The sequence below is a fragment of the Actinia tenebrosa genome, unplaced genomic scaffold (assembly GCF_029948245.1).
Source record: "Actinia tenebrosa isolate PJP-AT-01 unplaced genomic scaffold, QUT_ActTen_1.0 PGA_scaffold2__45_contigs__length_23673736, whole genome shotgun sequence".
NCBI lineage: Eukaryota > Metazoa > Cnidaria > Anthozoa > Actiniaria > Actiniidae > Actinia > Actinia tenebrosa.
The window spans coordinates 4,217,296-4,229,699 of record NW_028292579.1 but is presented as its reverse complement, the minus strand read 5'-3'; the positions used below and the strand labels follow the sequence as shown (position 1 = coordinate 4,229,699).

At 35.6% G+C, this 12,404-nt stretch overlaps 2 long non-coding RNA genes across 2 annotated transcripts; both read right to left on the bottom strand.

Moving 5' to 3' along the window:
* Nucleotides 1-2,908: 2,908 nt before the first annotated feature.
* Nucleotides 2,909-3,886, bottom strand: LOC148909034 (uncharacterized). The gene is made up of 2 exons (XR_016120547.1): nt 3,816-3,886; nt 2,909-3,351 (listed from the first exon to the last, which is right to left on the bottom strand). It is a non-coding gene; the product is annotated as an uncharacterized LOC148909034 (long non-coding RNA).
* A 3,824-nt stretch (nt 3,887-7,710) lies between these two features.
* On the bottom strand, nt 7,711-8,784 carry LOC116289816 (uncharacterized). Its single transcript, XR_004196372.2, has 2 exons — nt 8,647-8,784; nt 7,711-8,181 (listed from the first exon to the last, which is right to left on the bottom strand). It is a non-coding gene; the product is annotated as an uncharacterized LOC116289816 (long non-coding RNA).
* Nucleotides 8,785-12,404: the final 3,620 nt, after the last annotated feature.

Below are 12,404 nucleotides of genomic sequence, written 5' to 3'. Positions count from 1 at the left end.
CCGCTTTGGGCATTGTGATTTGAGTTTGTTTGATGTGTTGTTCTCTCCTATGCTACAAGGGTTTTCTCCGGGTTCTCCGGTTTCCTCCCTCCGTAAAAATCAACATGTGAGTTGAGTGTCGTATGTTGTAAATATAGAATGTAGTTGGGTAGTGTGCGTGGAGGGAACCTCACGAAAGAGCCCCGTATGGGGAGTGCGCGGTGGTTGTAGAATATTAAAATAGAAATTGAATGATTTCCGTGCATTTATGAACCATTCTCCAATTACAGACTAAATCGTCAAATGATATTATTAGCAAAAACACAAACCAATCTTAAACCTAAATTATCTGGCAAAACCGACAGTTCCTAGGAAATCTGATTAAATTTTTTGGCCGAGTTTCAAGAGCACTTTATACTAACGTTCTGTTTGATGTATTTGTGCCGATTCATGTGAGGAGTCCGTGTACTTCAGTCCATGTCGCGGAAACAAAATTGGCTATCAAAAGTGTGGTTGATTTTATCTTTGGTAAGTAGATGTATCATAGCTGAGATATGGATAAAATAGGTGTGGGGGTATCTTTCGTTGAAAAGCGATAATAATACATTCAATTTTATTCGATTTAGTCAGTTCAGTTCTTTTTTTCCTTTCCTCTCCTTTCTGAAGGCAGGTCCTTCCGGAAGGAAGGAAGGATTCCTTTCTGTTCCTTTCCTTTCTTCATTCTTTCCTTTCCTTTCCATCCTTTCCTTCCTTTTCCTTTTTTCCTATTCTTTCCTTTCTTTTTTCTTTCCTTTCCTTTCCTTTCTTTTCCTTTCTTGTCTTCCTTTCCTTTCCTTTCCTTTCCTTTCCCTTCCTTTCCTTTCCTTTCCTCTTGTGTTCTTTTCTCTTCATTTCAGCTCTTCTGCCCTATTCGCCATCGTTCATTCTATAGCTATAGCAAATTATAATCGTCACTCCATTGATAGATTCGATCAGCATGAATGTATCATGCAGAACTTTCAACGATAAATGGAAAATATATAATTAACCCAAAGAGCCGCTTCATGTAGATTATCATATCCAAGCTTTTAAAGAAACCGATCAATTTTTTAGACCATCAGTGAATCATCTGTGAAAAAATCTATGCTAAAGTACAGATGTCTTACAGCTAGCTCTTGAAAATAGTTTATATCAAGATGCATATTTTCCTTTTAAGGTGGCTGACTACTTTGGTAAATAATAAACAAAAAATCGAAACATCTTTAACCTGAAATTTAATGCTGATTTCAAAAATGCTTGTTTTGAGATAATCACTCTGGAATATAATGACATGCGTTTGTACAATTTTGGAAGAAAATAGCGAAAATCAATTAAGCTTTCTACAAATTAAAAAAAAAATCAAAAAAAAAAAAAAAAAAAAAAATCATAAAACCGAAACTAAGAAAGAAACATGAGTAATTTTCTCCGAACACGTAACTTACACTATATTTATAAAATACTGATAAAAGTTGTCTTAATAAACTATTGTAGACAATGTTCAGGTTCTATGGTGTGCAAGTTATCGTAAAAATTGAGCAGAAAACAAACAGAACGATTTTTTAGATTGTTCTAATAAACAGAATTGTCTTAAACTTTGAAAAATAATGGGATATTACCTGTTATTTTGGAAAATAACAAAAAATAAAGTGTCCCGTGCAAAATTTGAGGGTTTTGCATTGCCCTCTTGAAGTTCAAAACGCGTATGGTTCTTCAATAAAATCGTGAAGATTATTCAGCGGTTTTTGAGCGCGCGCACATCTTTGTTGTTGCTCTTGATTAAAATATATATAATATATTCAAAAAAATATAATATACGTATATGTATAATATATATGTATATGTATAATATATATAAAGATGAAAAGAATATGAGGCTTGGTCAACCATTTCAGACATTAGAAGTGTCCGTATATAAACGCTACGAGAACGATAAAGCGGAGATCAGAATGAGCATGTTTTTTGTAGAAACGTTTGAAATCTAGTAACTTAGCCGACTCTAGTAGAGGGGCGCCTAAAACGATGCTGTTCTAAGAAAAGCGAGGAATAAGGGACAAGAGAGAGTGGTTTTGACCTTTTTTTCAAACTTCAGTCCCAAAAATCCTATACACGACAAGGAACATCTACTCTGAGGTGTGGTCGTAAGTTAATGGAATATGATTGGCTATCTTTATAACGAACTCGGATCTTTTTATAGAATTGGTCTGTGATTGGATAAAAACGCTAGGTAGCCCTGGTTCGAATACATTGCACTTTCACTGAACCTTTTTCATATTGTTTCTATTTAGTGTGCAACCATGCGTACCAATAAGTATAAAATAGGCAGGACACAGACACAGGGCATAGTCGGTGAAGCCAACGGTCTCAGGAGAATTTGTGTACCATATCAGGGAGTTAGCGTCTTTGACTTATTTTAGATGAATGGACGTACAGGGAACGTCCTGATAAAACTTTGTTTGGCGTTTCCCCACAATCCCTCCCTTACAGTTTGACAAATAGACTGTTTTCCCAAGGTTGCGTGCGCATCCAAATTTAAGGAACTTGACGGGCCACGATACCAGAACACGAGTATTATCATGCATTGCTATGAATTTTTTTTCGATAAGAATTCATAAAATCGATCATTCTCCTCTTTAAATATAAAACTGGCTTCTCAATTTTAATGAATTTGCGTTTTTCAATTTTGTGGCCCGTCAAGTTGGAAGCGCACGCAACCTTGAGAAAACGGTCTGTTAGGTAGCCTTGTGCTGCCTCTACTGCGAGCTCGCATTTTCCCCATAACTCACTATTCATTTTATTGTGGAGCATTGTTACACATTAGAATTGTTTTCTGTCGAGGCTGGCACTCCTTCTACTGTGACTCGATGATGTAAAGACCAACTACTGAATACTGGGAGTCAATTCATTTACACGGTTTAGTTTTCATTGACATTTAATCAGTTTGACACTTTGAAATATCAAGCTTAACACTTAATGTTTTAGCAGTTTTACTTTTCACAATTCAATTTAACAGATTCCTTTAATTCCCTTTAGAATACATCAGTGCCATAGTTTATAGCTTCCCTTTGAAATGAAATTAGTAAGTTCTTTGTGCTCTAACAGACCCTGTAATTGCCGAACATACACCTCTTGTTCCCTGCTTCGTTCGGTAGCTCCATTCCTCTTTTCCTTGCCATTTCAGTGCATAGTTTGTAGTCACCGTCGGGACATAATTTCTTCAGGAATTCTGGGACGGAGTTGTCTCGATTTATAAGTTCCCGGACGTTACTGGGGATGCGCTCGGCCTCGTTCTGATGGAGGACTAGAAACACGAGGAAGACTATGGCGAATTGAAGCTTCATTTTGATTTGTAGAGGACTAAAACAGGAAAAAATCACGCTGAGAACTTGACGGACCGCTTGTGATTCAGCGCTTTAAGTTTCCGCGTAGTTTGAGGAGTGATATCCGATTGACTTGGAAAATATAATCAAGAGAGATACAAGACAAAGGAAGAAAGAACGAGAGATAGAGAAAATTACAGAACTAAAGATAAGACTATAGAAAATTAAAAGAATGAAAACCATACAAACATAAAAAACTACAAGAAAAGCTAGAAAACCAATGGAACGGTACATTGTTCGAATGTTGTACATAACAAATAGCTTAGCTTGAAAGCTGGAGTTATTACGATAACACTCGCTTTTTAGATATTTTTCGAGAAAAAAGTAACATGCACTAACTATGAGCTAAAGCTCAGAATAAACTAATAAAACCCACTGCATAAAACTGAACCATGGCTTGATAAGATAGTCATAGTTATGAAAACCAAAGAATTAAGTTACCTTGAGTGGAGAGAATCTGTGGCAAGTCGTGTACTGGTCAGACGATGCTAGAAGAATGTGATAGAATCGGCCGAACTGCAACCTTATATAACACCTTAAACAATCTCTATTAAACATAAATTTGACATCCACTAAAACAATAATAAACACCATTTGCAAATATTGAAATGATCATTACTATAGGAAAATGAGATCATGAATGGCGGTAATGAAATAATAACTCACTCTCGAAAGGGAATCACAGAGAGATGAATGAAGAGGAAGTTAACAATTCAGTCTTCTCATCACAGAAAAAAAATTAAGCACTATTAGTGCACGGGTCTTTATTTCATTGAGTTTTTTCATTCTCTTCCGTTGTTTCATATCTTACGTTGGCCGAACCGAAAGAAACTTTAAGATTTAATTATCGACTTTATCATTATCACGAAACTTTGCGAAAGAAAACGCCTTTTAATGAGCAAATTTTCGGACTATATTATCATCAAGCTACTGAGATGGAACGAAAGAAAACTTATGCTAGGAAACTATAGAGAAACATAAATAATGCTATGTGAACTGAACGGCTTGTCCCGATTTTTTTGCGATTTTGTCCATAATAAATAATGGTAAAGAACTTACTTGTAAAGTTTTTTTCAGGATACCAAGATTTTCCTAGACGAATGTCTCTTTGGAAGGATGAGACAAAAGATTGAATATTTCCGAAAATTGCCACTGAAACATAGTTTCTAGCATTAGTTTTCTTTCGTTATATAATGTCAATACCACTCTGAAACGTACTCGCTCGTTAAAACATTTTCTGATGCTTTTCGAAGTGTTTTCTTATTAAGATACCATCATTATTGATTTTATTACGGTAGCGGGAAATAAAACCAAGATTTACAGATATATCAAATGTAAAAATATTGATAGTTTGAACAGTATACTCTTGTCAGTGGTATCTCTGTTACTCATACCATGAGAATGGGAGGTATGGCGGTCGAGCTTAGCAGCTAAACAGTGAAAACTGCGCTTGAAATAAAAGGGAGGAGTGGGAGGGGAACGAGAAACGCTGCCAAGCACGATCGCAGAGCATAAGTAGCACTTTTTGGTAGTTATCTCGAAGAGTGATGTCAAGGCGCGCTGACAATAGAGGGAAATATTTCAAGCGAGAATTAAATAAAAAGCGCAATGTTTGCGGGAAACGGCTACGATGGATTTGGCGCGAAAATAATGAAGCACGTGCGCTCCTTAATGACTCAATTCCCATTCCATTTCTTCCTATCCACTTAGAAATCACTAAAATAGGGTTATTTCGAAAGAGAATACTTTACTAGCTTTTTAGCTGTTCTTTTTATGTGATAAGTACGAATAGTTTATAGTAAAACTCTTTACACGTTTTACTCTACAACAGATGACATGTTTTTGGGTTCTTTAGTGAAATAACGATAATTAACTTAGTATATTAATACTGTATTTAGCTTATCAAAAGGCACAAAGATAAATTCATATCTAAAAAACAGCAATTTAAAAGAGCATTTCTAGAACTCGAAATATTCCCGCGAGATAAAATGCAAGTATCTTTTGTTGGAGTTCGACTTTTTAAAATACGCGAATTTTTATTTAAATTATAAGCTTTCCTATAATAATATTGAATAAGCACTTAAGAACTAACAGTTATTAAGATTCTCCAAACAAACACTTTATATTCCTCACCGTCCGGACCTAATCTATGCCATTATAAAAAAATCCAATAGTCTATGATATTAAAATATCAAGAGTAAAGCTAATTTGAAACACTTGAGAACTTAATAGATATTTCCAAGCTGTTTAACAAAGTCCGCAGTGGAGGAGAGAAATTTAGTTGAAATTGAAATTGAAATTTAGTTGAACTCGAAGCCGCTTTAAGACCGTAACTTCACTTGTGTAACAACAGCCTTGTAAACAGGCATTTTTTCGTGGTCTACACATAGCTGTAATCAGCGATTCGACTGCCTATAAAATGACATAAACGATATAAATATTTATTTTGTGATGATGCGAAATAGATTTTTGCTTGCATGCTGAACCAACAAGGCGGCTTTCTTAATAAAGCTAGTTTTCTCACATAGCAGCCTCTTTCTTTCTTTTAAAAGCAGACAAACGAGAAAAGGCGGGCGAGCTAAATGAATATTGGTAATTTCAAAATTTAAAAACACTTTTCTCTTACAGCAAAAGCGTTTTCGCCTTACAACAGCGTCTCGTTCTCCAAAAGCAAAGTAAAGGCACTAAAGTAATCTCGATACTGTTTGTAAAAAGATTCATTCTGAGATAATCGACATTTATAAATGCTTTATGAGGTCACTTTGATTTTCAGTATTTTTATGGAAATTTCAAGATGTCAAAAATCACTAAGCAAAAAGCGAAGCGAATGTGTGGGGAAAAAACATCTGCTTGATTGAGTGAAGTGTATGGATGGATGGATGGATGGATGGAGAGGAAAGGAAAAGAAAGGGAAAGAAAGGGAAAGAAAGGCAAGGAGAAGGGTAAGAAAAAATAAACCTGAATCGTAGAAATAAAAAGAAAGAAAGAAAGAATAAATGAACTAAACCGCAGTGTCGCTAAATTATGTCATCAATACAATTTTAATTGTAATCTTAAAAGATTTCAAAAACCCGTACTGAGTTTGATAAACCGTCATTTCCGAACTTCTAGCTGCTCGAAGTGTGTAAACATAAGAGTATACCGCTCGGCTGCAGTGCTTCCATAGATAAAGGAATTCATTTGGTTTTCGTTTTTAAAAATCGGCAAATTGCAATGCACAACCGCGCTTATATAATATACGTATATGTATAATATATATGTATATGTATAATATATATAGAGATGAAAAGAATATGAGGCTTGGTCAACCATTTCAGACATTAGAAGTGTCCGTATATAAACGCTACGAGAACGATAAAGCGGAGATCAGAATGAGCATGTTTTTTGTAGAAACGTTTGAAATCTAGTAACTTAGCCGACTCTAGTAGAGGGGCGCCTAAAACGATGCTGTTCTAAGAAAAGCGAGGAATAAGGGACAAGAGAGAGTGGTTTTGACCTTTTTTTCAAACTTCAGTCCCAAAAATCCTATACACGACAAGGAACATCTACTCTGAGGTGTGGTCGTAAGTTAATGGAATATGATTGGCTATCTTTATAACGAACTCGGATCTTTTTATAGAATTGGTCTGTGATTGGATAAAAACGCTAGGTAGCCCTGGTTCGAATACATTGCACTTTCACTGAACCTTTTTCATATTGTTTCTATTTAGTGTGCAACCATGCGTACCAATAAGTATAAAATAGGCAGGACACAGACACAGGGCATAGTCGGTGAAGCCAACGGTCTCAGGAGAATTTGTGTACCATATCAGGGAGTTAGCGTCTTTGACTTATTTTAGATGAATGGACGTACAGGGAACGTCCTGATAAAACTTTGTTTGGCGTTTCCCCACAATCCCTCCCTTACAGTTTGACAAATAGACTGTTTTCCCAAGGTTGCGTGCGCATCCAAATTTAAGGAACTTGACGGGCCACGATACCAGAACACGAGTATTATCATGCATTGCTATGAATTTTTTTTCGATAAGAATTCATAAAATCGGTCATTCTCCTCTTTAAATATAAAACTGGCTTCTCAATTTTAATGAATTTGCGTTTTTCAATTTTGTGGCCCGTCAAGTTGGAAGCGCACGCAACCTTGAGACAACGGTCTGTTAGGTAGCCTTGTGCTGCCTCTACTGCGAGCTCGCATTTTCCCCATAACTCACTATTCATTTTATTGTGGAGCATTGTTACACGTTAAAATTGTTTTCTGTCGAGGCTGGCACTCCTTCTACTGTGACTCGATGATGTAAAGACCAACTACTGAATACTGAGAGTCAATTCATTTACACGGTTTAGTTTTCATTGACATTTAATCAGTTTGACACTTTGAAATAACGGCCTTTTTTAATCCATACCATCATATCAAGCTTAACACTTAATGTTTTAGCAGTTTTACTTTTCACAATTCAATTTAACAGATTCCTTTAATTCCCTTTAGAATACATCAGTGCCATAGTTTATAGCTTCCCTTTGAAATGAAATTAGTAAGTTCTTTGTGCTCTAACAGACCCTGTAATTGCCGAACATACACCTCTTGTTCCCTGCTTCGTTCGGTAGCTCCATTCCTCTTTTCCTTGCCATTTCAATGCATAGTTTGTAGTCACCGTCGGGACATAATTTCTTCAGGAATTCTGGGACGGAGTCGTCTTGATTTATAAGTTCCCGGACGTTACTGGGGATGCGCTCGGCCTCGTTCTGATGGAGGACTAGAAACACGAGGAAGACTATGGCGAATTGAAGCTTCATTTTGATTTGTAGAGGACTAAAACAGGAAAAAATCACGCTGAGAACTTGACGGACCGCTTGTGATTCAGCGCTTTAAGTTTCCGCGTAGTTTGAGGAGTGATATCCGATTGACTTGAAAAAATATAATCAAGAGAGATACAAGACAAAGGAAGAAAGAACGAGAGATAGAGAAAATTACAAAACTAAAGATAAGACTATAGAAAATTAAAAGAATGAAAATCACACAAACATAAAAAACTACAAGAAAAATAGAAAAAAGCAATGGAACGGTACATTGTTCGAATGTTGTACATAACAAATAGCTTAGCTTGAAAGCTGGAGTTATTACGATAACACTCGCTTTTTAGATATTTTTCGAGAAAAAAGTAACATGCACTAACTATGAGCTAAAGCTCAGAATAAGCTAATAAAACCCACTGCATAAAACTGAACCATGGCTTGATAAGATAATCATAGTTAGAAAACTAAAGAATTAAGTTACCTTGAGTGGAGAGAATCTGTGGCAAGTCGTGTACTGGTCAGACGATGCTAGAAGAATGTGATAGAATCGGTCGAACTGCAACCTTATATAACACCTTAAACAATCTCTATTAAACATAAATTTGACATCCACTAAAACAATAATAAACACCATTTGCAAATATTGAAATGATTATAATCATAGGAAAATGAGATCATGAATGGCGGTAATGAAAATAATAACTCACTCTCGAAAGGGAATCACAGAGAGATGAATGAAGAGGAAGTTAACAATTCAGTCTTCTCATCACAGAAAAAAAATTAAGCACTATTAGTGCACGGGTCTTTATTTCATTGAGTTTTTTCATTCTCTTCCGTTGTTTCATATCGTACGTTGGCCGAAAGAAAATTTAGATTTAATTATCGACTTTATCATTATCACGAAACTTTGCGAAAGAAAACGTTTTAATGAGCAAATTTTCGGGCTATATTATCATCAAGCTACTGAGATGGAACGAAAGAAAACTTATGCTAGGAAACTATAGAGAAACATCAAAATTGTTATGTGAACTGAACGGCTTGTCCCGATTTTTTTGCGATTTTGTCCATGATAAATAATGGTAAAGAATTTACTTGTAAAGTTTTTTTCAGGATACCAAGATTTTCCTAGACGAATGTCTCTTTGGAAGGATGAGACAAAAGATTGAATATTTCCGAAAATTGCCACTGAAACATAGTTTCTAGCATTAGTTTTCTTTCGTTATATAATGTCAATACCACTCTGAAACGTACTCGCTCGTTAAAACATTTTCTGATGCTTTTCGAAGTGTTTTCTTATTAAGATACCATCATTATTATTTTTATTACGGTAGCGGGAAATATAACCAAGATTTACAGATATATCAAATGTAAAAATATTGATAGTTTGAACAGTATACTCTTGTCAGTGGTATCTCTGTTACTCATACAATGAGAATGGGAGGTATGGCGGTCGAGCTTAGCAGCTAAACAGTGAAAACTGCGCTTGAAATAAAAGGGAGGAGTGGGAGGGGAACGAGAAACGCTGCCAAGCACGATCGCAGAGCATAAGTAGCACTTTTTGGTAGTTATCTCGAAGAGTGATGTCAAGGCGCGCTGACAATAGAAGGAAATATTTCAAGCGAGAATTAAATAAAAAGCGCAATGTTTGCGGGAAACGGCTACGATGGATTTGGCGCGAAAATAATGAAGCACGTGCGCTCCTTAATGACTCAATTCCCATTCCATTTCTTCCTATCCACTTAGAAATCACTAAAATAGGGTTATTTCGAAAGAGAATACTTTACTAGCTTTTTAGCTGTTCTTTTTATGTGATAAGTACGAATAGTTTATAGTAAAACTCTTTACACGTTTTACTCTACAACAGATGACATGTTTTTGGGTTCTTTAGTGAAATAACGATAATTAACTTAGTATATTAATACTGTATTTAGCTTATCAAAAGGCACAAAGATAAATTCATATCTAAAAAACAGCAATTTAAAAGAGCATTTCTAGAACTCGAAATATTCCCGCGAGATAAAATGCAAGTATCTTTTGTTGGAGTTCGACTTTTTAAAATACGCGAATTTTTATTTAAATTATAAGCTTTCCTATAATAATATTGAATAAGCACTTAAGAACTAACAGTTATTAAGATTCTCCAAACAAACACTTTATATTCCTCACCGTCCGGACCTAATCTATGCCATTATAAGAAAATCCAATAGTCTATGATGTTAAAATATCAAGAGTAAAGCTAATTTGAAACACTTGAGAACTTAATAGATATTTCCAAGCTGTTTAACAAAGTCCGCAGTGGAGGAGAGAAATTTAGTTGAAATTGAAATTGAAATTTAGTTGAACTCGAAGCCGCTTTAAGACCGTAACTTCACTTGCGTAACAACAGCCTTGTAAACAGGCATTTTTTCGTGGTCTACACATAGCTATAATCAGTGATTCGACTGCCTATAAAATGACATAAACGATATAAATATTTATTTTGTGATGATGCGAAATAGATTTTTGCTTGCCTGCTGAACCAACAAGGCGGCTTTCTTAATAAAGCTAGTTTTCTCACATAGCAGCCTCTTTCTTTAAAAGCAGACAAACGAGAAAAGGCGGGCGAGCTAGATGAATATTGGTAATTTCAAAATTTAAAAACACTTTTCTCTTACAGCAAAAGCGTTTTCGCCTTACAACAGCGTCTCGTTCTCCAAAAGCAAACGTGTTAGTAAAGGCGCTAAAGTAATCTCGATATTGTTTGTAAAAAGATTCATTCTGAGATAATCGACATTTATAAATGCTTTATGAGGTCACTTTTATTTTCAGTAGTGATTTTTATGGAAATTTAAAAATGCGAAAAATCACTAGAGAAGCAAAAAGCGAAGCGAATGTGTGGGGAAAAAACATCTGCTTGATTGAGTGAAGTGTATGGATGGATGGATGGATGGATGGATGGATGGATGGAAAGAAAGGCAAGGAGAAGGGTAAGCAAAAATAAACCTGAATCGTAGAAATAAAAAGAAAGAAAGAAAGAATAAATGAACTAAACCGCAGTGTCGCTAAATTATGTCATCAATACAATTTTAATTGTAATCTTAAAAGATTTCAAAAGCCCGTACTGAGTTTGATAGACCGTCATTTCCGAGCTTCTAGCTACTCGATAGCTGTGTGAAAACACAAGAGTATGCCGCTCGGCGGCAGTGCTTCCATAGATAAAGGAATTCATTTGGTTTTGGTTTTTAAAAATCGTCAGATTGCAATGCACAACAGCGCTTATTTCATTAGATTTCTGCAACACAAAAGTATCAAGTTGACAAATTTAAGCAGAGCTATTCAGTTATGATGATGGGTAAAGACCCATTGCACTAAATCCCTATCTGGGGGTCAAAGCAATTGGACATATTAAATGTAAATGTTTTTCAATAACGAGCAATAATGGCAAAAAGCGCCAAAAACTAGACTTTCGTATGAGTTTTGATCCCAATTTTCGTTTTGGGTTAACACTCAAAACCTTTTTTAAACAGTTAGAAACTGATGTACCATGATAAAATACCTGTTTGAAGCGGTATTTTCAATTGTACAAAGATGTTTTGTTGCATTTGTGTTAGAATCTTGCTTTGTCAGGCTTTTTTATAGGAAATATATGGGAAATAAACAAATGAAGGCTTAAACCTCATTTTCGAATAAAATTTTTGCTTTAATAAAAGTTTAAATTTCTGAATAACAAGATTTTAGCCTTGTACGTAAGCTTATATTTATCCCTAGGTCACAGGGCTGTTTTCTCATGGCCTCTTATCAATTTTCGTTTGCCATTAGCCTTCCAGACGATCAAAGGTAAAAACTATAGAATGGAAACTAGGCTTTAGATTTAGGTTACTGAAAATGGAAAAAGGAATTACCTGAGATTTCCCAATATTCATATTATGATTTGTCGGCTTGCGCGACAGGGACAGGCATCAGAGTAACAGCTGCTTGCGTACGCATTTTACTCCGTGTCTTTAGGGGGAGTTAATTGGGAAAGCACAACTACTTTGGCCGGATGCGAACATTTGCGCGCCGCGCTTTTTTGCAGGAAATTCTAAGGGACAATACCACTGAGAGCAAACGCTTGACATTTGAAACTGCTTTCAAATCCTGAATGCTTTCAAACACAATTGAATAATTTCCGTCCACGCACGTCTAATTTTTTTCTCTCAGTCCTGTGCTGCTCTAGTTTGACGATCGTGCTGCTTTCTTTACAAGTATTCATCGTAAAAA